At 39.0% G+C, this 26,932-nt stretch overlaps 3 non-coding genes across 3 annotated transcripts; all 3 read right to left on the minus strand.

The window, feature by feature from the left end:
* Positions 1 to 18,742: 18,742 nt before the first annotated feature.
* trnae-uuc (transfer RNA glutamic acid (anticodon UUC)) lies at positions 18,743 to 18,814 on the minus strand. Its single transcript has one exon. It is a non-coding gene; the product is annotated as a tRNA-Glu (tRNA).
* A 54-nt stretch (positions 18,815 to 18,868) lies between these two features.
* On the minus strand, positions 18,869 to 18,941 carry trnar-acg (transfer RNA arginine (anticodon ACG)). Its single transcript has one exon. It is a non-coding gene; the product is annotated as a tRNA-Arg (tRNA).
* Positions 18,942 to 19,050: 109 nt separating this feature from the next.
* Positions 19,051 to 19,122, minus strand: trnah-gug (transfer RNA histidin (anticodon GUG)). Its single transcript has one exon. It is a non-coding gene; the product is annotated as a tRNA-His (tRNA).
* Positions 19,123 to 26,932: the final 7,810 nt, after the last annotated feature.

Raw genomic sequence — 26,932 nt, forward strand, 5'->3', positions numbered from 1 at the left:
CATGACTGTTAGAAATAGTGCTTACCCCAACCCTGTATTGGAAACTGAGGGAACTGAACGTTTCACCTGCACAAGACATAAAGTAACTAAAATATACAGTGAGGGGAAAATTATTTGATCCCCTGATGATTTTGTACATTTCCCCACTGACAAAGAAATGATCAGTCTGTAATTTTAATGGTAGGTGTATTTGAACAGTGAGAGGCAGAATAACAAGAAAAAAATCCAGAAAAATGCATTTCAGAAACATTATGCTTTGGGGGTGTTTTTCTGGTAAGGGGACAGGACAACCGCACCGCATCAAAGGGACGATGGACGGAGCCACGTACCGTCAAATCTTGAGTAAGAACCTCCTTCCCTCAGCCAGGGCATTAAAAATGGGTCGTGGATGCAAAGAGGAGTGGGCGCAAATTCCTTGAGATGTGTGCAAACCTGGTGGCCAACTACAAGAAATGTCTGACGTCTGTGATTGCCAACAAGGATTTGCCACCAAGTACTAAGTCATGTTTTGCAAAGGGATCAAATACTTATTTCACTCAAATCAATGTATAACTTTTTTTGAAATGTGTTTTTCTGGATTTTTTTCTTGTTATTCTGTCTCTCACTGTTCAGATAAACCTACCATTAAAATTACAGACTGATCATTTCTTTGTCAGTGGGCAAACATACAAAATCATCAGGGGATCAAATAATTTTTTCCCTCACTGTATACCGTACACTGGCTAATGGTGATTTGTGAGGACTTTCATTCATATATATATATATATATATAAAAAAAACAAAACATAAACATACATATGCTAATTCAGGCTAATTCCAGAAACAAAGTCATTTCTGTGGCATTTCACACTGACACTGTGGACCATATGTGTGTATGTGATGTAGCACTAAATGTGATGCCCTCTTTTATGTTTTAATCAACATGCTGGAGAGCTTCAATGTCTTTTTAGCCACTTCACTTTACTTAGCATTTTGCACAACATTTCTTATAGCACAACTTGCGGTTCCCCTCTAAACTGTCCAGACGCGCACACACACACACACACACACACACACACACACACACACACACACACACCCGGAACCAAAATCACATGTAATCATTCATAACATCACATCTTCCCCACTTTAAAAGTAAAGCACTATCTTTGGGATTCTTTACTTCTATTACTAACTTTTATGCAAAAAACAACCTTTTTTTCTTTTATCTAACAGTAACACAATAGTTGCAGTTTAACTGTGAGATATTACAATCAACCTTTTTCTTTTTCAACTACCCCAGTCCTTGAAATATTTAACAAATTTCAATAAGCCTTTCAGGAGGTCTAACAGGTCATCTTGGTCTGCAAGACATCGCAGGAGAGATATTATTGTTGCAGATTTTGCCTCCACATCTTCAGCATTTACTTTTTGGGGTTTTCATTCTTTGCTGCTTTTGCTTTCAAAATGTGTTTTGCTCCTCTTTTTTAATGGCCTGCACTGCAGCATCTTCTCTATGTAGTTCCTTGGCTTGTGCACAAGTTATTTCAGCAGGTCTACACATATTGACTGCTTTCTCCAGTGTCAGAGCTGCTTCACATAACAGTCTTTCCCTGAGACCATTATCAGGAATCCCACAGACTATTTTGTCCCTCACCATTGAGTCTCTAAAATCTTCAAATTCACAAGTCTTACTTAGTGTGTGCAGTTTCGCAAGGTACTGGTCAAAACTCACTCCTTGTGTTTGGTCAGCAGAGAAAAATTTGTATCTCTCAAAAGTGACATTCTTACTTGGCACGAAGTATTATGGAACATGTGCCACACACAAGACCTGAAATAATTGTTTGGTCTAAAAACCACACACCTGGCAACACACAAACATCATCTGACATTCACTGAATTGAACTAGATGACTGTTCCTGAGAAAATTCAGCAACTTATTATTTCAATCAATTTACGCACTAGGCTTTCTCACAACAAATCAATCTCACTGTTGGATATGTAATCTAATGATGATGAGGTAGTTCTAGGTTTCGCCTTGTTTTATATAAGCTGTATCCGATACTGCCATCCTGTGGTGAGATTGAGAATTGACCTAATACAGGAGACTTACTATCAGGTACCACAGAGTATAGAAGTAATGCATTAAGTCTCTTTATATACTTTCACAAGAAGACCAGCCTGTAACCACTTAATGAAATAAAAATAATAAATGAATTAAATGACTTGAATGAAATTTTATTTTTATACTTGTACAGAAGGCCATCATACAGAGGTGGCAGCAGGAATAACACAGGCTACTGACTTAACACCTTACTACACACTGTGTCACTTTAAATTTCATTCATCTCAGGTTACTTTTAGAAGCATTACTGCACTTTAAAACTTTGGACCCTGTGTTTTCTATAATGTATTATTTTCATTTTGAATGTACTTTTTTGTGATTTCAGTATTTATACCCTATACTCTTATACTTACACTCTACCCATGTGTGTACTTACCCCCACTGTTACCCATAGCCCCTCCCTGCATGCTTAGTCTCGTCAGCACTGTGAATGTCATACATGTGTCTTAGACCTTGAGTCCAAGAGAATTGTTATTTCATCTCATCACACTGTATGTGGCTGTGATTATCTTGAAATACCGCATAGTTAAAGCTCTGTGAAGAGATTCTGGCACTTAGGTTTAAAACACTTAAATCCTCATTATTCCCATCCTACAGTTCTGTTATTTATTTTAAAGTAAATTGTTCTTCATAAGTATACCAGTAATTGTTAAGAAGTTTCTGTCAGTTCACATTTCACAATACAAATCAAATCCAGCTCCAAGAAGAGATTCAGGGTCTAAGGTGATCTGTTATAAAGAAGGTATCAGCTTTCATATAAGCATTTCTTTAATGTTAACTAATGCAGTAAATAAAGTAAGTTAACAGAGCCTTAATGTAAAGTGTTATCACAGTATGTTTATATGGTTTATTACTCACATAAATAATTGTAATGTGATAAATGTATTGATTAGGTCCACTGAAAAAAAGTCCAAAATTCTGTGACCACATTAATAATCTGGGATTTTTCTTCAACTGCATTTTTTCCTATTTAAAATATAGAAAGTAAACAATAGTTCATTTAAGATTCTGTACTCTTTCTAGGTGTCTATTTAAAGGTCAGATTTTCCTCATGTCTGATCTTTTTTACTGAAGCATGTGTTCAAGTGACACACTGATGCATTTGATCTAAAATGGCTTGTAAGGTTTTACATAAACTTGTGGTGTCCATGCAGCTCAAATGCACACACTCATTTAAAGCAAAAAAGGCAACATGCTAAATGCTAGAAGCTCAGAAAGGCATCTTGCATAAATTTCAAAGATTTTACTTCAAGTTGTTGTCAAATAATATAATCTGTAAAACAAATTGATGTATTAAATTAGAAAAAAATGCCAAAAAGAAGCATTTTTACTAGTGGTCTCAGACATTTGGACCCCACTATATATTTTATTATGGCCTTAGCAAGGCTATAAAGTGTCCAGCTTTTATATATTTCTTTTCTGTTTTGTACATTCCTTATTTTGAAGGCTAGTGTATTAATTTAAGTGTGTTCATTTATGACAGAAATGGCCTCAATGTGTCTTAAAATGTCCTTGTTTTGTCTGTGCAGGCAACATTTATAACTGATTCCAGGTGTTTTGAGGAAATGCATCTCAAGCTCTGACATACTGCTGTGGCTGAAATTGATTTTTAAGACACTAATGTACATGGAAGTTGCTGGACAAAGCTCAGTCTGATGGTGTGCTTTTAGATCATTTGTGGCATATCTTGCTTCTTGTCATAGATAAATGTGATCTGTCTGAAAATGGAAAAATGGTGTTGGCAGTAGGACTAAAAGGGAACTGGAAGCAAACATTTTGATCAGTGGAGTTAATAAAGCTTATCTAACAGTTAGAACAGCTGTCCTGTGTGACTGAACAAAAGTGAAGCAAACAGATTTCTTCAGCAGGGGGTATCTGTCTCGTAAGCTGTTTAGTGAAGAGGAATTCTGCAGTATGATTAATGCTGTCACACCTGACTAATGGTGTCTGAACTCAAGCCACCCTACACTTGGAATAAATGAGGGACGCTGTGTCCACCTGTGTCCAGGGGGTGATGTTTCACACCGAGGGTCTGAATTCATCTATCTAATAATCCCACTCCTAATCAAACCCAGCCTTAGATATGATTTAAATTATGGTAGAATAACTATGTTACTCATATGGGAAATGTCTCAGTGAATAATGCTTTACATTATGGTCCCCTTAAATGATATTATTTAACATTAGTTTACATAAACAAACCATGTATGTCAGTATTAATATAATAATAATAATAATTGCTGCCAGTCGCATGACCATCTTCTTTCCAGCCATGAACAAGAAGTTCTGCTTGTGGATGCTGGCAAGCAGAGTCTGAATATAAGACAGCACACAATATAAAAGTTAAAGCAGAGTGGACTTTACCTCCGCAGTAACAGCAGCTGAATAAAGGTTTTACTCACAGCAAACGCCTCACGAAGCGGGGGCACCTTCAGGCCGATTTCAGTCACCCCTCTGTCTGAAAGATGGCAGCTAAGAAACAAGAGATGTAAATGTTTAGTGTATATTAAACATACAATACACTGTTACATCATTAAAGAGTGAAGAGGATCGTACCAAATAAAGGGCACCTCCAACTCCTCTGGGTTAAGGCGCTCCTCACTCTCCTGCAAGCCAAATCATTAAATCATTAAAACTCACACAGTAAATTTTACAGTATCCGAATCAGGGGAATAGCAGCATATGTAGATACACATCAGGTCTGAAAGTCTGAATTACCTCACAGTCGTTGTGATCATAGTCCCAAGTGGAGGTGAACATCTGTCCATCTTCAGCCACATACAGCAAAGTGCAGGTTACCGTTGTAATGGTTTGCTGTTGAATAAAAAAAATATCCACACTGAAGACAAATAAAAGCACAACTGACAAAATTCTAAAAGTTACTAACTACAAGATACACTTCATGACAGTGCAATAAATTTTCCACAAAATAATGTGGCACGACGAATGATGTCTCCATTCGGTTACAGGAGATGAACTCTGTAACCCTCCCAGATTCAGCCTTAAGAGAACAAATTAAAGTGAACACAATTAGTCACTGCAATTAACAAAAGTTTTGTGATGCCACAACGAATAATCCCTTACCTGTATGCCAGTGAAACAGTTCTCTATGGAGGACTCATAAGGGAATCCCTGCAAATGACAAAAAGCTGAAACTCAAGATCTATTTCACAAACGTGAGCGTCTAATAATCATCAAGGTCAATTCTCTTCCTCAGAGTAATTAAGTCTGTGATTACCATGTGATTCAAGCTGCTCGTCTTGGTGGATTTAAACCAACAAAGACGGCTCTGTGGGCCCCTTATCATCCCCAGGAAGTATGTTTTCATTTCCACTGACTGAAAATAGAGAAACAAAACTAAACATTAGAACTTGTAAAGACGGGTGTTTGTGTGTTTGTATCTCAGCTGCTGCACTGTAGAATACCTTGAACTGGGAGATGGAGGCCTGTGCAGAGAGGAACTGAATATTACACCAAGCGCTGATCAGCTCACCAGCATCGAGCGGCTGTGAAAAGTAGAGCAGGAAGATCATGAGTGCTTCTGATCACAGCAGTTTCATACTAATATTCTGTCACTTAGAAAAAAACAGAAAAACAGGTGAAGGGTCTTGAGGTTGTTCTGTGGGCAGCAGCTGGATGTTCGGCTCAACAAACTTAAAACACACAAACACAATTAGTCACTGCAGTTCATAACATTTTGTGATGCCACAATGAATAATCCCTTACCTGAATGCCAGTGAAACTCTCCTTATCTCTGGTATAATAAGGGAATCCCTGTAAAAGACAATTAGATGAAACTCAAGATCTACAAGATCTAGGTTTTAAATGAAGTTAAAATATTACTATTTAACTGACACATACCTGGAGGACAGAGGGAGTATCTGCTGATTCCTCCAGCACATCCACAGGCTCTGCAATAGATTATTTTTCTGTGACTCAGAATTATGACTCTTCAATTACACAATATCAAACTTTCCTATTAATGCATAAAAGTTAATAAAGCAGTGAGTTTGATAATTAGTTAACTTGTGAAGAAACAGAAAAATTGGAGCAGTCAGATTGTGTAAATTCACTGTACATGTGACCTGATTAAACTCTCTAAAACCTCCTGCCCCTGTCCACCACCCAAATCTATAAAAAATATTATACTGTATAATTATTAAAACCTTTATACTCACTATGATATTGTGGAAATGAAACCATTAGTGAAGTTCTCTAGGTAGATACCATACACCGCTCAGCCATAACATTATGACCACCTGCCTAATATGTTGTTGGTCCCCTTTTTGCTGCCAAAACAGCCCTGACCTGTCGAGGCATGGACTCCACTAGATCCCTGAAGGTGTGCTGTGGTATCTGGCACCAAGATGTTAGCAGCAGATCCTTTAAGTCCTGGAAGTTGCGAGGTGGGGCCTCCATGGATTGGACTTGGTTGTCCAGCACATCCCACAGATGCTCGATTGGATTGAGATCTGGGGAATTTGGAAGCCAAGTCAACACCTCATTCTCATTGTTGTGGTCATCAAACCATTCCTGATCCATTTTTGCTTTGGGGCACGGTGCATCATCCTGCTAAAAGAGGCCACAGACATCAGGAAATACAGTGATTTACTGTGTATTCGGACCCCTTTCTATCAGAACCAGCATTAAATTCTTCAGCAATTTGGGCAACAGTAGCTCGTCTTGTGGATCGGACCACATGGGCCAGCCTTCACTCTCCACGTCCATCAGTTAGCCTTGGCCGCCCATGACCCTGTCACCGGTTCACCACCGTTCCTGCTTTGGACCACGTTTGATAGATACTGACCACTGCAGACCGGGAACATCCCACAAGAGCTGCAGTTTTGGAGATGCTCTGATCCAGTCGTGCAGCCATCACCATTTGTCAAACTCGCTCAAATCCTTTCACTTTCCCATTTTTCCTGCTTTTAACACATCAACTATGAGGACAAAATGTTCACCTGCTGTCTAATATATCCCACACACTAACAGGTGCCATGATGAGGAGATCATCAGTCTTATTCACGGCACCCGTCGGTGGTCATAATGTTATGGCTGATCGGTGTACATCTGTAACCATGCCCTTTAGCGCGAGAGCTGATTAATCAGTAGTCTAAGTATGATTTAGTATAAAACCAGTAGTCAGGGTTGTTAAAAGTGACTTTTTAATGGGGATGTGTATTATATTGTGGAAATAAATGAAATTCTCGTTGGTCAAGCTCATCAACTCGTTCAGGATTTTAGTGTGTAATGTAAAATAACAGCCAAGTTCACTAACATTAGGCTAAACATTATATTTATATTATATTTACCGATAAAATGTGTACAACTTACAACAAATAGACATATACATATAATTAATCCAACTATTACAGTGTAATTTAAATCGGTAAAAATCGGCTAAAGTCCGCTAGCGCGCTAGCTAGCGGATCACAAGGCTAATCATGATTTAGTGTAAAACCAGTAGTCAGGGTTGTTAAAAGTGACCTACTAACAGGGTAAATATTTCATTGTGGAAATAAAATAAATTCTTGACCAAGCTTAAGGATTTTATTGTGTCATTTAAACCAGTAGCCGAGTTCGCTAGCACGATAATTAGCATGATGCTAACTGTGTAAATGAAATGATTAGCGAAGTTCTCTAGGTAGATAACATACATCTGTAACTAAGTCCTTTAGACCTGACTAAATCACTAGTCTAGTCATGATTTAGTGTAAAACCAGTACTCAGGGGTGTGAAAAGTCACCTTTTAAATGGGTAAATATTATATTATGGAAATAAACTAAATTCTCGTTACCCGAGCTCATCAACTCGGTTCAGGATTTTAGTGTGTAATTTAAAGCAGCAGCATGTTCACTAACAGGTGAACTATTATTAGGAGAAATATCATATTCACATTAATATAACCAATAAAGTGTTAAATAATTACAACAAATATACAAGTTCTCTCGGTAGATATGATTAGTCCAAATATTACACTGTCATTGAAATCGCTAAAAATCGGCTAAAGTCCGTTAGCGCGCTAGCTGCTGAATCACAAAGCTAAGCACGATTTATTTTATTAAAACCAGGAGAAGGGGTTGTTAAGAATGGACTTCTAATGGGGTAAATATTTCATTGTGGAAATAAAATAAATTCTTAAACCGAGCTTAATGATTTTATTGTGTAGTTTAAACCAGTAGCCAGGTTCGCTAGCACGGTAACTAGCATTAGGCTAATTCACAGCAACATGAGGTGTCTTGTGTGCTACATAACATTAGACTGTAACACTGTCACTTTAACATGATTTATTGTAGAAACAGTGTGGCATTAAAGGATAAAGATCATCCTACCTTGAGGACACTGAGTGTGTTCAGCAGGAGCAAATTATAAAATGTAAAATATATAATTTGTAAATGCATTTTTTACGGACTTCACTTCCTGGTTTCCGTAAGGTTCGGTTTTTCTCGGAGGTTTTCGGTAGATGCCGTAAACAGGAGTTTTTTTTTTTTTTTTTTAAGGTCGTATCGTCTTTAAACTGGTCCTACAGCTTGAATTCTAACTGTACAGCTACATGCTGCCTTAAACTTCAGCTATGCTTCACTCCCTGGGCTTCCCGGACATTTCAGCTTATTATTATGATTATTATTATTTATTCATTATTGACTCTTGTTACTAGTTAGTGCTGGTTTATACTAGTTAGTGCTGGTTTATACTGGTTTATACTAGTTAGTGCTGGTTTATACTAGTTAGTGCTGGTTTATATTGGTTTATACTAGTTAGTGCTGGTTTATATTGGTTTATACTAGTTAGTGCTGTTTTATACTAGTTAGTGTTGGTTTATACTGGTTCTGAAGGTCGCAAGATTTGGATTATCTTTTGGCATTTTTGCTACACCCCTGTTTCGGATTTCTCTGTACTCCACTACTGGATTTGACTCCTACACCGACTCTACAGCGCAGCGATGATGAACTTCGGGGGAGGAGCCGAGCCTCAGCACCCGGATGTGGATCCCGAGCCCGGATGGAGCGGACTGTACGATCCCTGGAACGGTGAGTTACTGAGTTTCCTCTTTTTCACTTAAGTATAAAGTCTTTTAAACACCGCGTTATTACAAAAAACCGCAATCAGGAATATCGTTTTATATGATTAGATGGTTTTGAGAAATTCTGTTCGGCTAATCTTTATTCGGCTAATCGCTTTACGTACCCGATCAGTATGCTAAAGCTAGCGGACAAAATGGCAGACTCCAGTGAAACGAGCAGGGAAGAAGAAAACAGTGTTCATGTTTTCAGATATGTTAACATCAGCTTTTCATAAAAGTCCCAATGTTTACTTAACGTTTGCTAAAGTTTACTAAGTCAAGCCGAGGAGTATTAGCAAAGATTAGCTAGACGGCTAGTTAGCATGTAGCTAAGTAATTGTTTTTCAGTGTTTATAGTTTTTTTTTTGATGGAGTGAATAGAATAAATTAAAATACTTACAATAACATGAAGTACTTAAGTAAAGTGCTAAAGTAACAGACTGTAATAGAAATGTATTTTAATCTGCATTTTTTGGGGGAAGATATTTTTAAGCATTGAAATAAGTGCACAGTGTGACTAACAGTGAAGCCGTGATACTGGAAGAGCCCTGTATAACACCTATAAATGCAGCTAAAATGTAAATACTGTAAATGTAAATAAAATAGTTTTTAATGCAGTGTTATAGGAAGATTACAGTAATATAACTTGTGTAAATACTTCTTGTTTTGATAGTGAGGCTTTCCTGCTGTATAAAACATACACAGTGCTATTAAAATAAAACCCCATCCCCTTTGAGGAGGCCACCACCTTCAGGGAGTCCACAGCCTTCAACAGTTCCTTTGCCCCAGCCTTATTTCAATATCGACATCCACAACATTGTGGCTGGTATGTACTATGCTCCTGCCACAATGATAACTCCTGTCCCACGCCAGGGCATAAGGAGGAGACGGGATGAAGAGGATGGCAATCAAGAAGCCCCTCTGAGTAGACGGCAGCGTGTGGATCCTGATGGGGAGATGGAGTTCATCAGGACTCCTGGACTTGAGGATTTAGAGAGTTTAATCAGTCACATGTACAGTGAATTTACACAAGCTACTAATGCTACAATTAGTCTGTTTCTTCACAAATTAACTAGCTAACTAACTCACAGGTTTATTAACTTTTAAGCATTAGAAAAAAAGGAGAGAAAAATTTACAAGGTCTCTCTCTGTCTCTCTCAACTACCTTTTAAATTTGGCCATTTTAATGTTTTACATTTAACAGAAAATATTAGTTTTAATTAAACTTACATGAAACTAATTTATTGCAGAAGCTGTGGATTTGCTGAGAGAATCGTCAGATACTCCCTCAGTCCTCCAGGTATGTGTCAGTAAAATATTTTAACTACATTTGAAACGTGTAGGCTGCTTTTGTCTAAGTGTGTGTGTGTGTGTGTGTGTGTGTCTTAAGGTTGCTGAGCCAATCCTGCCGCAGCTACCCACAGAAACTCACTCCACATCTTCAGCTGTTGTTCTGGTAACCAAACCTGTCATTTATTTACTAAATCTGATCTCTGGATTTTACAAGTGACAGAATGTTTGAAAGTGTTAGTGTGAAACTGCTATGATAAAAAACACTGATGATCCTCATCTTCTACTTTTCACAGCCCCTCAGTGCTGGTGAGCTGAACAGCAGCTGCTGTAATGATGAGTACAACACTGCAGACTCCTCCAACTCCCAGTCTGGGGTATTGTACAGTGCTGCAGCTGAGATACAAACACACACACATCCTTCTTTACAAGTTCTAATGTTTAGTTTCTCTATTTCTAGGCAGTGGACGTTAAGGGATACTTCCTCGGGATGATAAGGGGTCCTGAGAGTGGTTTTTGCTGGTTTAAAACCACCAAGACGCGCTACTTTGACCAGCTGGTAATCACCATCTTTGTTACTCTGATGAAGAGAATTGATATTAATGATTATTAGATGAACACTTTTGAGAAGTAGATCTTGAGTTTCAGCTAATTGTCATTTGCAGGGATTCCCTTATCAGACCACCATCGAGGACCATTTCACTGCCATACAGGTGAGGGATTATCTGTTGTGGCGTCACAAAACTTTTGTTAGTTGCAGTGACTAATTGTGTTCGCTTCAAATTGTTCTCTTAAGGCTGAATATGGGAAGGTTACAGAGCTCCTTTCCTGTAACCGCGTGGAAACCATCATGGAGCCACTTGAGGATTATGTGGTAAATTTATTGCAATGTCATGAAGTCTTTATTGTAGATAGTAACACTTGGAATTTTGTACACATATGGGTCTGCAGTGTTTTTATATATTTTTTTAATTTAACAGCAAACCTTTAAAAAGGTGTCCTGCACGTTCCTGCATGTGGCTAAAGATGGTCAGGTGAACACCTCCACCTGGGAGCAGGAGCAGGTCGACTCTCCCCACAGTGATTCAGAGGAACAGTACGACTCTGAGGTAATTCTGTGTTTCAGACCTGATGTGTATCTACAGATGCTGCTATTCCCCTGAATGGGAGGCTGTAACATTTACTGTGTGAGTTTTAATGATTTATTGCTAATGTGTCTTGCAGGAGAGTGAGGAGAGCCTTAGGCAAGAGGAGATGGAGGTGCCCTTTACTTGGTACGCTTCTCTTCACAGTTTAATGGTATAAAGGAGTAATGTATGTTTAATACACTAAGCATGTAAATCTTTTGTTTCTTAGGGACCATCTTACAGAGAGAGGGGTAACTGATATCGGCCTGAAGCTGCATGCTCTCCGTGAGGCGTTCGCTGTGAGTAAAACCTTTGTTTAGCTGCTGTTTTTGCTCAGGGGAAGTTCACTCTGCTTTAACTTATATTATGTGCTGTCTTATATTCAGATTCATGAGTAATATGAGTAATTAAGGAATAATAATTAAAATAACAAGCATCAAAAGCTAATTTTATAACAATCACAGCCTGCTAAAAAAAGGACATTCTTAGGATAAATATTAAAATAAAATGTACATAATGAAGAGGGCTCTGGGATATGCAGTAGTTGGACATTTGGCCCATGTCATACATCATCTGTGTATCTTTAGTAAAGTACTGGACATGCTGAGGCTTACATACTGCTTCATTTTAGGGTTTAAAATGAGTTTCCACGTTAAAAAAACTGAAGCCAAAGTGATTATTTTGTTTGTTTGCTTTAACAGGATGCAGGTCGTGTACAGCTGGCCTACGAGGCTCTGATTCGTTTCCTGAAGACTCCTTCTTATCAGGACTCGATTGCAGCAGAGCTCTCCGGGTCCTATGTAAGCTTATAAATGCTTGTGTAACATGACAAATGTTTAAATCTAAAAGATTTTGATGTGATAGAAAACAGGACTCCATTATGTAAAGCTAATTTCTTCTTGTAACTTTTCTCTTCTGTGCAGGTCTACCACTACAACTTTCTGGACATCTTTTTCGAGCTGCTTCTATTCGGCTATTTTACAAACAGCTCAATACCTGAGACAGTAAGAGTCTTATCAGGAGATTTAAAAGCCATGCTTGAATGTAGTTTCAGAACATGGTTTATTTCGTCTCATTTTATTTTTCCATGTTGTTAACCCTGATATGACATGATATTAATGGAGCTTGTCGTCTTTCTTTCCTAAAGCTTAATGGAGGATTCTTGGAGCGCCTGTTTGTGCTCATCAGCATGTGGGAGGTAGACGTGTGGAAGCCTGCAGCAAGGACCTACTTTAAAGTGTTTATTGTAAGTGTCTAATATCTTCTGATGCAGTGATCCACAAATTCTCAGTATTGTATCCTAAACTCAGTGACACTATGTTGGATTGTGACAGTGATGATGTAATTTGTCTATAGGATCAGCTTACAGATCTCGCTGAAGTGCTGTTTACTCAGCCCCCGGAGTTCTACCAAGACCCAGCAGCCTTAGCCAGCAAACTGAGACCTTTCCTCAGACAGTGTGTCCAGAAGATGATGGACATTTTGTGAAAGCTCTGAGCAATGTCCTTCCTTCTACCAACACCACAGAGGGTGGTGGTTGCATTGATTTTGCAGAATTTGCAACGACCACACTTCACAGGCCAGTGTGCAACCTGGTCCACATGAACATCATCTGGAACTCCAACATGAACTTTCTTGGGAGGTGGTGGTGGAGTTGTGGTGTTGAGTGATAGGCGGCCCCTTTGGGAATGCAGGAGAATAAGGCTAGTTGCAACCTCAGCCTGGAAGCTCCTTTGTTTCATTGGCTTGTGGACACCAAGTAGTTTACAGTCACGGCGGGAGATCAGCCATGCATTGACATAGGCAAGCATTATGGTTTGCCAGAACAGGTAGAGGAACCACCTCCGTGACCTCATGTGGTACTTGTACCTTGTGACGCATGCATCTTAGAGGTCAACAAATGTTGTTGTGGGAACACAAAATCACATGACCTATCACATGACCTACCAGGATGTTCAGTAGGTGTTATTTTAGGACTTCATGAGTTAAAATCAAGGATAAAGCTATAAAAGGAACTTCCCAGGACTTTTAAAGGGCTTGTGACACCTTTGTCACCGTGGGTTGTAAAGGGGAACATTCTGGATTATGGCATGAGATATACCAGACTGACCACTTTAAACAACAGAAATGGCACAGGATGGTTTTGTTGGTGTAATTAGTGCCAGATATAAAGAGTTAAACAACATTAAAACAAGATGCAATGGTACATGAACCTGAATGACCTTATAAATCAGCTTTCATCCTCTGGAAAAAAATCATATCAATCTCTATATATCTGTTCACTCTTAAACTCTTCCAGTAATCAGTTCTGCTGTGTACTGCATCTGCTATATATGGTTGAAGTGACAATAAACCTTCTTTGACTTTGACTTTGACTTGAAGTGGATTTTTAATTGAAATATACACACCTGATCCTGGTAGTCAGCAGCAGGTAGGGCAATGATAGTTGGAAATCAAGAAGGGCAGTGGTCTTTGAGGACCAGGATTGAGAACCCCCTGTCTCAGCACCTGGACCTTAATTTATAGCTAAAACCAACATTATAAACCAAAATAGAGCACAACCTGAGAAAGTGCAGTATAAAACCAACAACTGCCAAGAGCTAGCTCATTATAATCGTCTACCATCAATGGCATCTGTATAGCTTTTAGACATGCAAGATCACCTTGAGATCACATTTCTTGGAGGATATTTTTGGTCCACTTCCTCATGCTGGCAGTTGGACCTTACTTCTCATCGCACAGCAAAATATTGCAAATACCAACATTACACATAAACACATGTTGAACCACTTCTAACGTCCATGTTTCTAGCAAATTCGAGAAAGGAAAGCAGGTCAGAAAGGTCAGTCGGGACTAATCATATTTTCAGCAATCCTTACACATAGACTAAAATGAAGAATGGATTGTCTCGATTGTTGTTAAAAAATGATTAAAAGCACATCAGACAGACACACTGCTCCACTGAATGACATTTATTTATTGAAAAATGCTCATAATTGCTATAACTTTCTATAGCGCTCTTTTGCACTTGCTTACTTCAGTTATGGTGATTCTGATTATTTGGGGCAATGTTTTTTTTAAAAATTGCTCCACTAAACATTTTGGGATTAGGAAACACATTACCCGTGTGGCTGTTATGTTTATATTGATTTTTGGACAACAATGGAGGTCTAAGGCACAGACAACTAAGCTAATACCGGCTGCAGACTGTCAGATATTCCTTGTGAGTAGAGGTGATTTATTGTTGGTGTTATGCCGGGTTCACACTGCACGATTTTCACAGTCATCGGATCACTGTTGCTTTCACACTGCACAACTATCTAGTGTAGCATTCAATCTGATTCAATCAAAATGTCAGAGTTCTCGTGTGAGACTGGAAATGGAACCCCTATGGAGTCAATTCAATGCCACATATATTCGCAAAAGAATTCATGTGTTGCAAAAGAAAATAAAGTATTGCAAATGCAAAAATGAAATTTGCGAGAAAATGATAAGTTTTGGAAAACAAAAAAGAAAGAGTTGCAAAATATAAATGACTTAAATGTATTTGTGACGCTGCTTTTATTTTGCGTTTCAGTGAAATGTAAGTTTGCGCTTCACTTTTCTTTGTGTTTGACTTTCTGGCACTGTTTTGATGTGGGGGTGGAGTCAAGGTATTGGGGTGTGGTAAGCAGGCCTGGGCAGGCCTCCTTCGAAGCTACGTCATCAGCTGAAGACTCAAATCACAAAAGATGAAGTTAACAGAACAGAGGTCTACGTTTGGATTTATTGTTTCCTTTTATATCACTTACATTAAAATGAGTATTGTTTGGTTAATGTCCACAGATTTTATTTACCACCGCGGTGAAGTTAGTTTGATACTCGGACATTAGACAGACATTCGGAAGCTGTATTTTAGGGACCGTCGACAAATTTCTGTACGACTGAATCTCCAAAATGTTGACAAGACTAAGTTTTATATAACATCTGAACTTTTATAACATGAAAGTAAGGTTAATAAAATAATTTAGAGAACAAAATTTTCAGTTTTACTCAAATTAGGGTGATGCAAAAATGAGTACACCCCACTGAAAATCTCTGGAGCAAAGCTAAATTTTAGACTACAAATGTCTAATATTTTTTGTTATATTTTTGTATATTTTTTGTTATATTTTTGTACCCTTAAATTGGGGTATTTTAGTATTTTTTGTTATATTCCTTCTTATTTTATTTATTACCTGTGCTTGTAGATACTGCTGGTGCCAGATTCCACAGCATACTTCAAAGCTCTTGTAGACTCCAAGCTTTGAAAGGTCTGAGCTGTTTTTGTATCGATAGGGCCTTACACAGTATTAGGCAAGTGGTTTTAATGTTATGGCTGATCGGTGTACATCATATCATCTGAGACAGTTATTTGTCATCATGCCCAAACTTAGCAATACATTAAACACCACAAATTGGATGGCAAAATAGACACATCCAATATGCGACCCTATGTCAGTGCTTGTATGCGTTATTCTAAGATGCCGTCCCTTATGCAGAATAACGTGTGAGGTCCTTTGTGACTTCTCATTTGCTTTGGGTACGATCAGTCTTGAAGTGAGTTGGCACCATTCTCCAGTCCCTCATCTGGCCAAAAGTGTTACCTTTTGTTAAGGGAATGCAGCTGATGTCTTGCCCAAACTGGAGTATAAGAAAATAAATATAAAGTATATTAGAGCTTCCAGATACAGTGAAATGGCAATAAGTACACAAAGATTCTGCAAAAAATGTGAAAATTTACAATCTATATAATGTTTAATTTATATCTTATATCTATTATATCTTGTGTTTAATACTCAAAATGTGAATAACCTGCAGGATGCTGCGCTACTCCCAAAAGATGACTGGAAATTGTGGATAGTTTCCTGCAGTATCTGTCTTTCTCTTCCCTGAAATTCATATGATATTATAACAAAACCGTCTATAAACATGGGACCAGATTAGACAACGCTGACTAGCAGTTTTTAAAAAACACACCTTTCCAGCATTAAGTTCAGAAATGGCTGCCAGAATCTGTTGTCTGGGCCCGTCTGTTTTAATCCCCAGCTCCTGCAGATCTCCATCAGTCAGAGTCAAAAAGGCCTCCATGTCTACCTGTAAATAAAACAATACAGGTAATTTACAGAGATGAAAAAATCACATATGATTTGTGCACAATTTACTGAGTACAGCTTTAAGTCTCCTTTGACAAGACTCTACAGGCTACAGGTGTAACTGCCATCTTCATGTTGCTTCACTGAAGTCCTATGTGGTCTGGGATTTGGTTGGGCCATTTAAGGACATTTAGAAAGTTGTTCCAAAGCCACTCCAGGGTTGTCTTGGATATATTCATGTTGTCGTGCTGAAAGGTTAAACCTTGTCTTAAAATCTGAGGCTGTGTCCACTGTGGAGCAAGTTTTCTTTAAGAACCTCTCTGTATTTCGGCTGCATTCACCCTTCCCTTAATTCTGACCCGTCTTTCCCCTCCTGCCACTGAGAAGTACTCCTGCCAACACCATGCTTCACAATAACAGTGGTATTGCCCAAATATTGAGCAGTGCTTATATTCAGCAGCAGTTTTCATTTAGCTATTCCAACATAATGCTCTTACTAATGGAGAACTTCTGAGATGGCTGTACTTCCAGCAAGTTCTCCCTTTTCTGCAGAGGACTTCTAAAGCTGTTAAAGTTGTCAGTGGGCTTTTGTTTTCTCTCTGATCAAAGCCATTCTAACCTGGTTACTGAGTTTGGCTGGATATCCTGTTGATTCCAAACATTTTTCCACAATGATAGAACCCACTGTGCTCCTTGGAACATTCAACACCTTAGATATGGTTTATACCTTTACCCTGCTCTATGTCTTGACACAATTTGCTCAGGGTGGCCTATGTATTTTGTAGATAGATGTGTTCATTTCTGAATACCCTGTCTACGTTCATGGTCCACAACCATGTTGGCTTTTGTATGTTAGAGACTGGTAAACTGCAATAGTGTGAATGAGAGTACATTCCTACACACCATAAAGTCTGATCATCTTTATTTGCACTGACCTTCATCAGTGATGCTGCCACTGCTGGAGCCACCACTACTTTTAGAACATGGTTGGGAAGAAGCAGAAGACAGGGTTTCACCAATTAGAGGCTTAGGAGTTGGGGATGGCGATGGAGTCAGGGTAGGGGATGTACTCTTAGATGTGGAGGAATTCCCAGACTGAGGTCTCTTTTTCAGATCAACCTTCTGTGGAGATTGTAGGCTAGTGTTAGGTTAGATTGATGGAAATGAACAATACTCATAAAACACACTGACTTGGTACAGTTAATATATAGTAGTTTCTAACAGAGATACACACTCGCTCACTTATTAAGACTATTTGTACAGTCCCCTCTGAAAATACTCAAATGTTTTTTTTATACTTTGAAGACAATTTGGCTTTAAGTTCCAAAAAAGTATATAAGGCTAAAGACCAGAATTCTCACATTTCATTTCCAGATATTTACATCTAGATGTGTAAACAACAACCGTTAAAGATAAATACAAACCTACTAAAATAAAGGTTAAACAAAGTTATTAAAATAAAAAGGTAAATCCCACACTGAAAAAAACATGAAAAAAAAAAAAAAAACTGACGCAGTAATTTGTTTGTAATCCACTTCTGTGCCACACTGTAATTATGTGAATACATTTGACTTGAATGACACGTCATTAGCGCGCACGATCCATTGATTGCCATGGGCGGGCCATTGTTGCGATTAGCGGAGAACGATAAAATTGTGAGAGATTCGATTGGCTCGCTATGGGCGATTGTCTGTCCATCTTTTCAGCGCAGGGATTGGAGAAGAAAGATGTAACGGGCCGATGTGATTGGGCGAGAAAGATTTCCCAGGTGAGCTGTGATTGGCCGGCTGACCCAGACTATCGTTCTTCAGGTAGCACCACTGGCCCATGGGAGCCTTAGGGGGAGCCTACAAATAAATAAGTGATGACAAATCAGTTATGTAACGTTTTGCGCAGTGAATCGAAATGAACACAACACCAACATGCTGCTGGCTGCAATCAGTGATCGTTTTTGGTTTCCGTTGAGGAAGTGTTCCCGGCCGTTATTAACTGAACGATTTGGTGAACTCCTTGCCAGCTCTGCGGGCAATCCAATAAAGTCACGTTCCCATACCGGGAGTCGAACCCGGGCCACCTGGGTGAAAACCAGGAATCCTGACCACTAGACCATATGGGAGGGCAAGTCGGCAGCTGGAGTTTGGGGCACACCTCTGGGCTCTTAAAAGGTAGCCGAGCCAGCCAGGAGTCGAACCTAGAATCTTCTGATCCGTAGTCAGACGCGTTATCCATTGCGCCACTGGCCCACGTGTGCCTTAATGGGAGCGGGGTCCTACCTGCTTATGCTTTTCAAGTGAAAAACGGCCAGAGGTCAAAAGCCATGCCTAGCGTTCAACAGTGATATGGAAAAGCCAATGCCGTGACCCGGATTCGAACCAGGGTTGCTGCAGCCACAACGCAGAGTACTAACCACTATACGATCACGGCACCCCAGGCACCTGGGCCGGCCGGTAAAAGGAGCTGCTACATGTTGTGATATGCATTCTGGCGCCCCTCTGGCCTGCAGTGGCTTTTGATTTAGACATGATTGGAATAGTTGTAGTCTTTTTTGACACTATATCGAGAGACGATCTGATTCATACCCAAATGATACCTTTTGTGCTTTTTAAATAAAAAAACAAACAAACAAATAAATGAAAAAATCCTGCAACCCAGATACACTACATGATTAGTTCTACTGACACTGGGACTGACACTCACAGACACCGAGAGAGAAAATAAGCCAAAAGAGAGTTCACCTCAGTTCATCAAGAAGCTTAAGAACGATTTAAGTTGAAGAGTTCAATGGTATTGTAGCTTTGGTTATATAGAGAAATATATAACTTTAAATATATAACTTTAAATATATAACTTAAATATATAACTTTCTGTTATATACAGAAACACAGATGAGGCTTTGCACCCACACATAAACCTGATTAACATGTTTTAATGGTTTTCTTTTGTTTTATTTAAATTGTTGTTTTTAACTTATATAATAGTAAATACACTAGCTGTTCACTTTTGTATCTGTAAAAAGCTATAAGCTACTCCGAGAGACTTACATATTGGATCCAATTCCACAAAACCCTCCAGCAGAGTTCTGCTCATGAATGATGTACTGGGGGTTTCCAAAAAGCCAAGCTGTTGAACAAAATTGAGATAAGTGATTAAAAACCATGAACATTTTAATGCACATAAAACATTTGCACCTCAGTTCTGTTTAGGGTGTTAGTAGAATGCAAAAGTAATTTCCTACTGTATCTTACCTGCCCCACCAAGGACTGCATAGCCAGACACAGCCGCAATGAATATAATGCAGCACAAGACATCAGTAAATGCCCTAAAAGAAAAAAAAGAATAAATTACATTTCCTGAAGAAAATGTGAGTGGTGCTTGCCCTGGCAAAACTCGTCCCCAAGCAGACAGACAGCATCCCAATACTTTTGGAGGTGGGTGGTCAGATAGGGCACCAAAAATGTTGTATACGAGGGGGTAGATAGGGTGCCTATACTTTTGGAGGCATGTGTACAGAGAGGGTGCCAATATTTTTGAAGGCAAATGGATAAATGCAAGTGATGTCTTCAAAATGCACATCATGGAGTTCTGCTACACCGATCAGCCATAACATTATGACCACCTGCCTAATAGAGTCCCCCTTTTGCTATCACAGAGTGGCAGTTTAAAATAAAATATTATTATTTACTTGAAAGACTACAAACACATAAAATGACCTTCTCACTAACAATGAATGTTGAATGGAATGTTGGAAGTAATTCAGTAAAATAAAGAAAATGACAAAAATAAAATGTCTGTCCTTTGCAAATTTGTTGAGATACCGAGCCTGTAGAAAAGTCTGATTATAGACTGAAATTCTAACACCATTTTACATGGAGTAGTGGATTCATCTCCATGGAATAGTAATGACAAATGCAGAAAATCCATCATCATAATAAAATATCATCACGTCACGTCACAACACCAGGATACACGCCATGCACTTCCCTTCATTGCACTGAATGTTTTGATATGTCACATGTGTATGTTGCAGAAATTTTGTGATTCTGCATAATTTTGTGGTTGGCACGCACGTGACATCACGTGTTGTCATCAGTGTACATGTAACCTTGTTCACCTTATTGTGCTGAGCGTTTGGAAATATCACATGTCTATATTGCAGATAGATGTTAGTGTGTAGAGATAGATAGATAGATAGATAGATAGATAGATAGATAGATAGATAGATAGATAGATAGATAGATAGATAGATAGATAGATAGATAGATAGATAGATAGATAGATAGATAGATAGATAGATAGATAGATAGATAGATAGATAGAGGTAAGGTGAGTGTATACACTGGGTACATGTCACATGCCTTACTGTTAGAAGTGTTAGAACAGCAGAGCTGTTAGTGTCAGTCTGATTGGTCAAACTGTACAGATGATTAAAGTGATTTCTATTGTTTTAACTTAACATTTCTACACAGGTCTAATAGATCCTGTGTCTCACTTCAAACAACTGGACTGATGGATTTCATTTTCTTTCATTTCATTAAACAGGCAGGGGCCTTTCTGTGTGGCGTTTGCATGTTTACTCAGGGTTCTCCAGTTTCCTCCCACAGTCCAAAAACATGGTTGTTTGGTAATTCTAAATTGCCTGTGTGTGTGTGGTTGTCTGTCTATATGTGATGGACTGGTGACATGTCCAGGGTGTACCCCTGCCTTTTGCCCAATGTGTGCTGGGATAGGCTCCAGCAGATCCCTGTGACCCTAATTAGTTCCTAATAATTAAAGTACTAACAAGGCATATACAAAATACGGAAAAAAGTATTTTTGTCCAGATTTTGAGACAACTGACCATCACATCCACATCCATTTGATGAACATCCTATTACAGATTTAGTCTCACTCTGACTCCTATGATTGGATGACACAGATAATCTTTTAGCCCTCTGAGCATTTCATTGCAGTTAAAATTCAGATTTTTTTTTTATTGCTCTGTAAATTTAACATTCTGTTTGGGATAGGTGATAGATAGATAGATAGATAGATAGATAGATAGATAGATAGATAGATAGATAGATAGATAGATAGATAATTATTATTATAACTGGAATATATCCAAATTTTGCCTGTTACACACACATATATATATATATACACACACACACATACATACACAATCAGCCATAACATTACGACCACCTGCCTAATATTGGGTTGGTCCCCCTTTTGCTATTACAGAGTGGCAGTTTAAAATAAAATATTATTATTATTTACTTGAAAGCCTACAAACTCACATAAAATGACCTTCTCACTAACAAACATAAAAAAATCGGTTTTGAAAGTTGGAAGTAATTCAGTAAAATAAAGAAAATTAGAAAAATAAAATGTCTGTCCCTTGCAAATTTGTTGAGAGACCAGGCCTGTAGAAAGGCTGACCATGTAAGTCCAAAACGATTTCCCATTGAAGACTTAAGATCATTAACTTCACTGGAAAGTGACTGAAACTAGAATAAAAGTTTTAGGTAACAATTTTATCACGTACTTGAAATGGGTGGAGTGGACGTGAAGGACACTGTCTGGCAAATTGAGGTTATTGTTATTGAAGGAGGGTGTACTTTCTTTCCCCTCCATGTTTGTATATATAAATATTGTTTTGTGTAAGTACATTAAGGCAGGTTTATAACACATCCAGGTGTGTTGGTGTAGAGGTGTGGTTTCCCAGCTGGTTGTGAGCAGTGCAGTAGTACAGTCCACTGTGCTGGGAGCTGATGTAGCTGATGCTGTAATTCTGGCCTGTTCTGGCCTCAGCAGTGTGTCTGCAGCTGGACTCTGCTTAAACCAGGAGTAGGTGAGAACAGGAGGGTTTGTGTGGTGAAATGGAGTTCACTGTATATATATATATATATACATATATATATATATATACACAAGCAGCAGTTCCTTTAAGTCCTGTAAGCTCCATGGATCAGACTTGTTTGTCCAGCACATCCCACAGATGCTCGAGTGGATTGAGATCTGGGGAATTTGGAGGTCAAGTCAACATCTCAAACTGGTTGTTGTGGTCATCAAACCATTCCTGAACCATTATTGCTTTGTGTCACAGTGCATTATCCTGCTGAAAGAGGCCACAGACATCAGGAAATACTGTTACCATGAAAGAGTGTACATGGTCTGCAACAATGCTTAGGTAGGTGGTACGTTTCAAAGTAACATCCACATGGATGGCAGGACCCAAGGTTTACCAGCAGTACACTGCCCAAAGCATGACACTGCCTTCTCCGGCTTGCCTTCTTCCCATAGTGCATCCTGGTTCCATGTATTCCTCAGGTAAGCAACACACACACACACACACACACACACACACCCAGCCATCCACATGATGTAAAAGAAAACGTGATTCATCAGATCAGGCCAACTTCTTCCATTGCTCCCTGGTCCAGTTCTGATGCCCACATGCTCATTGTTGGCGCTTTTGGCAGTGCACAGAGGTCAGCAAGGACAAAATGTTCACTAACAGGTGCCATGATGACGAGATAATCAGTCTTATTCACGTCACCTGTCAGTGTTCATAATGTTATGGCTGACTGGTGTATATAAAACTCTTTACTTTGTATGAATCTTCCTTCCATCCATTTTCTGAACTGTTTATCCTACACAGGGTCAATGGGAACCTGATCCTATCCAAGGGGACCAGGGGACACCCTAAACAGGGTGCCAACCCAACACAGGGAACAGTCACACACACACACACACATTCACACACTTTGGACAATTTATAGATGCCAATCAACCTACCACACATCACTGGACTGTGAGAGATAATCAGAATACTAAGAGGAAAACTCCACACACATGAACCCTAAAAAAATGTAGATAAGTTTAAATATCTAATAAAAGCTTAAATGTCTAATAAAAGTTAAAATATCTAATAGCAAATAATAGATTTGTGTCCTGATCACTCTTTAAGACAAATGGGATAGAGAAGTGTGCGTGTGTGTGTTAAAGGGGTGTGAATGTTGCTCAGACTCTCTCTATGGTCTTCATCATCTCCTGTACACGCTGCTTCACGATGCTCAGCACTGCAGAGGCTAAAGCTGCTGGATCTCTGTAAAGCTCCAGAGGCTGATAGAAAAGGTCCTCAAGCAGCACTGTCAGCATATTCTGTACAAACACAAACACACACACATTTCCAGCATGATACTGAAGAGATTGATCAGAGAATTTAAAGCAGGTTCTTTAGAACGTGTCTCATGGCATTAGAAAAATTTCCTCCCTTGCAGAAAGCCTTAAAAAGAGTCGCTCTGCCTCAGGCTCCCTGATGTCCACGTCCCACTGGCTGATGGCTAGAAACAGAGGCTGCAAAAATTCATGTACAACTTGGTTCACACTTAGAGCTCATTGACCTGAACAACTTTCACACTGCATGTCATTAAGTCTAATCCACAGGAAGTCAGTTATTTTGAGTTGTTTGCAAAACGCACCCAATGGAATTTGATATACTCCTCCTAGAGAATTGATACAACCGCCACCAAACCCAGGCTAATATGATCTCAAGACATTGATACAACCGCCATCAAACCCAGGCTAATATGATCTCAAGACATTAATACAACCGCCATCAAACCCAGGCTAATATGATCTCAAGACATTGATACAACCGCCATCAAACCCAGGCTAATATGATCTCAAGACATTGATACAACCGCCACCAAACCCAGGCTAATATGATCTCAAGACATTGATACAACCGCCACCAAACCCAGGCTAATATGATCTCAAGACATTGATACAACCGCCACCAAACCCAGGCTAATATGATCTCAAGACATTGATACAACCTCCACCAAACCCAGGCTAATATGATCTCAAGACATTGATACAACCGCCACCAAACCCAGGCTAATATGATCTCAAGACATTGATAATGCAAAGTTGATGAGTGATTTTTGATCTCAAACAGTTCAGCCGTGAGAAGCCCTTAAACTTATGGCAAATAAAACGAAACAGGCAGTGGCTAATAACTTCTGTGTACATTATGTGATCTACATGAAACATTAGGATTATGTTAAGCATTGAAAGCTGATCACAGAGATATGACAACTGTGAGTCTCGGTCATAGCGCCACCAACTGGCCGCAGGAAGTGTGTCACTTTTTGAAATCTCTAATATTTTGTCCCTTACTTTCACCTGATTTGGTTCAAAATCAGTCAGAATAATGACAAGACATGGCTGATGTGAAACTGTGAAGGAATTTTTGATACCTTGAATCGTGTTACTATGGCTTCATGTTCACAATTTATATATACAGAGTCAAAAACTATATACACTTCAGGAAAAGAAAAACAGTGTGATGTATATTATGTTAGTGTAATATTAATAATATTATCATAATATCATCATATATATTAATCTATAATGTGTATACATTTTTCTGGGTGACTCTATATATACAGTATCTCATAAAAGTGTGTACACCCCTCACATTACTGTAAATATTTTATTAAATCTTTTCATGTGACAAGACTGAAGAAATGACGCTCTGCTACAATGTACAGTAGTGAGTGTACAGCCTGTATAACAGTGTAAATTTGCCGTCCCCTCAAAATAACTCAACACACAGCCATTAATGTCTAAACCGTTGGCAACAAAAGTGACTACACCCCTAAGTGGAAATGTCCAAATTGGGCCCAATTAGCCATTTACCCTCCACGGGGTCATGTGACTCGTTAGTGTTACAGGGTCTCAGGTGTGAATGGGGAGCAGGTGTGTTAAATTTGCTGTTATTGCTCTCACACTCTCTCATACTGGTCACTGGAAGTTCAGCATGGCACCTCATGGCAAAGAACTCTCTGAGGATGTGAAAAAAAGTATTGTTGCTCTACATAAAGATGGCCTAGGCTATAAGAAGATTGCCAAGACCCTGAAACTGAGCTGCCAGTCCTGTGAGCCATGTCCTGTGGTCCGATGAGACCAAGATAAACTTATTTGGTTCAGATGGTGTCAAGCGTGTGTGGTGGCAACCAGGTGAGGAGCACAAAGACAAGTGTGCCTTGCCTACAGTCAAGCATGGTGGTGGGAGTGTCATGGTCTGGGCCTGCATGAGTGCTGCCAGCACTGGGGAGCTACAGTTCATTGAGGGAACCATGAATGCCAACATGTACTGTGACATACTGAAGCAGAGCATGATCCCCTCCCTTTGGAGATTGGGCCGCAGGGCAGTATTCCAACATGATAATGATCCCGAACACACCTCCAAGATGACCACTGCTTCGCTAAAGAAGCTGAGGGTAAAGGTGATGGACTGGCCAAGCATGTCTCCAGACCTAAACCCTAAGGTGGGGGAGCGCAAGGTCTCTAACATCCACCAGCTCTGTGATGTCATCATGGAGGAGTGAAAGAGGACCTGGGCTGCTCTACACATCTCACTTTTTTAATGCATCATGAACTAGTGGAGATATATACACATCTAAATATTAAACACACAAGTAAATAAATAAATAATGAATGAATAAATAATAGACATGTAAGGCATGCAGGTAGTGGCCATGGGTGGTTGGTGTTTTTGGAGATGGGATGTGGGGGGGGGGCTGTTTGATAGATAGATAGATAGATAGATAGATAGATAGATAGATAGATAGATAGATAGATAGATAGATAGATAGATAGATAGATAGATAGATAGATAGATAGATAGAAAGACAGACTTATACCTCTTTACACAATTCATTTGGGAATTACTTTTATTTTGCCTTTAGATGCCTGAGGTGAATTCTAAGGAATAAGATGGCTACTTAGATAGATAGATAGATAGATGGATGGATGGATGGATGGATGGATGGATAGATAGATAGATAGATGGACGGAATTATTGGTCTGGTTATGGATGTGATTTAAGAAATATGAGCAAATGGGTTGATTATTCCACCCACTCCGGATTCTGTTTTAATTTCAATGAGCAGTAATTGCTGGCTGGAGAATATCCATTACGTTATACATGGATACTTACATGGATTACATGTCACAAACATTTCCTCTTTATGATCTGAGTAAGAGTTTCTTCCACATAATACACAAGTGATTGTTGCCCCTGGTTTTATTTATTCAGGGTTTGGACTGCACTGTAAGATGAAGACTCCTCCTTAGCATTACATGCCAACTAATCAATCTGCACAGATTACAGAGTATTACACAGATTATAAAGTATTACACAAACTAAACAGTAGAGGTGTATCTAAAGGGCAGGCCAGGA

This window comes from Hemibagrus wyckioides, unplaced genomic scaffold (assembly GCF_019097595.1).
Source record: "Hemibagrus wyckioides isolate EC202008001 unplaced genomic scaffold, SWU_Hwy_1.0 Contig7, whole genome shotgun sequence".
NCBI lineage: Eukaryota > Metazoa > Chordata > Actinopteri > Siluriformes > Bagridae > Hemibagrus > Hemibagrus wyckioides.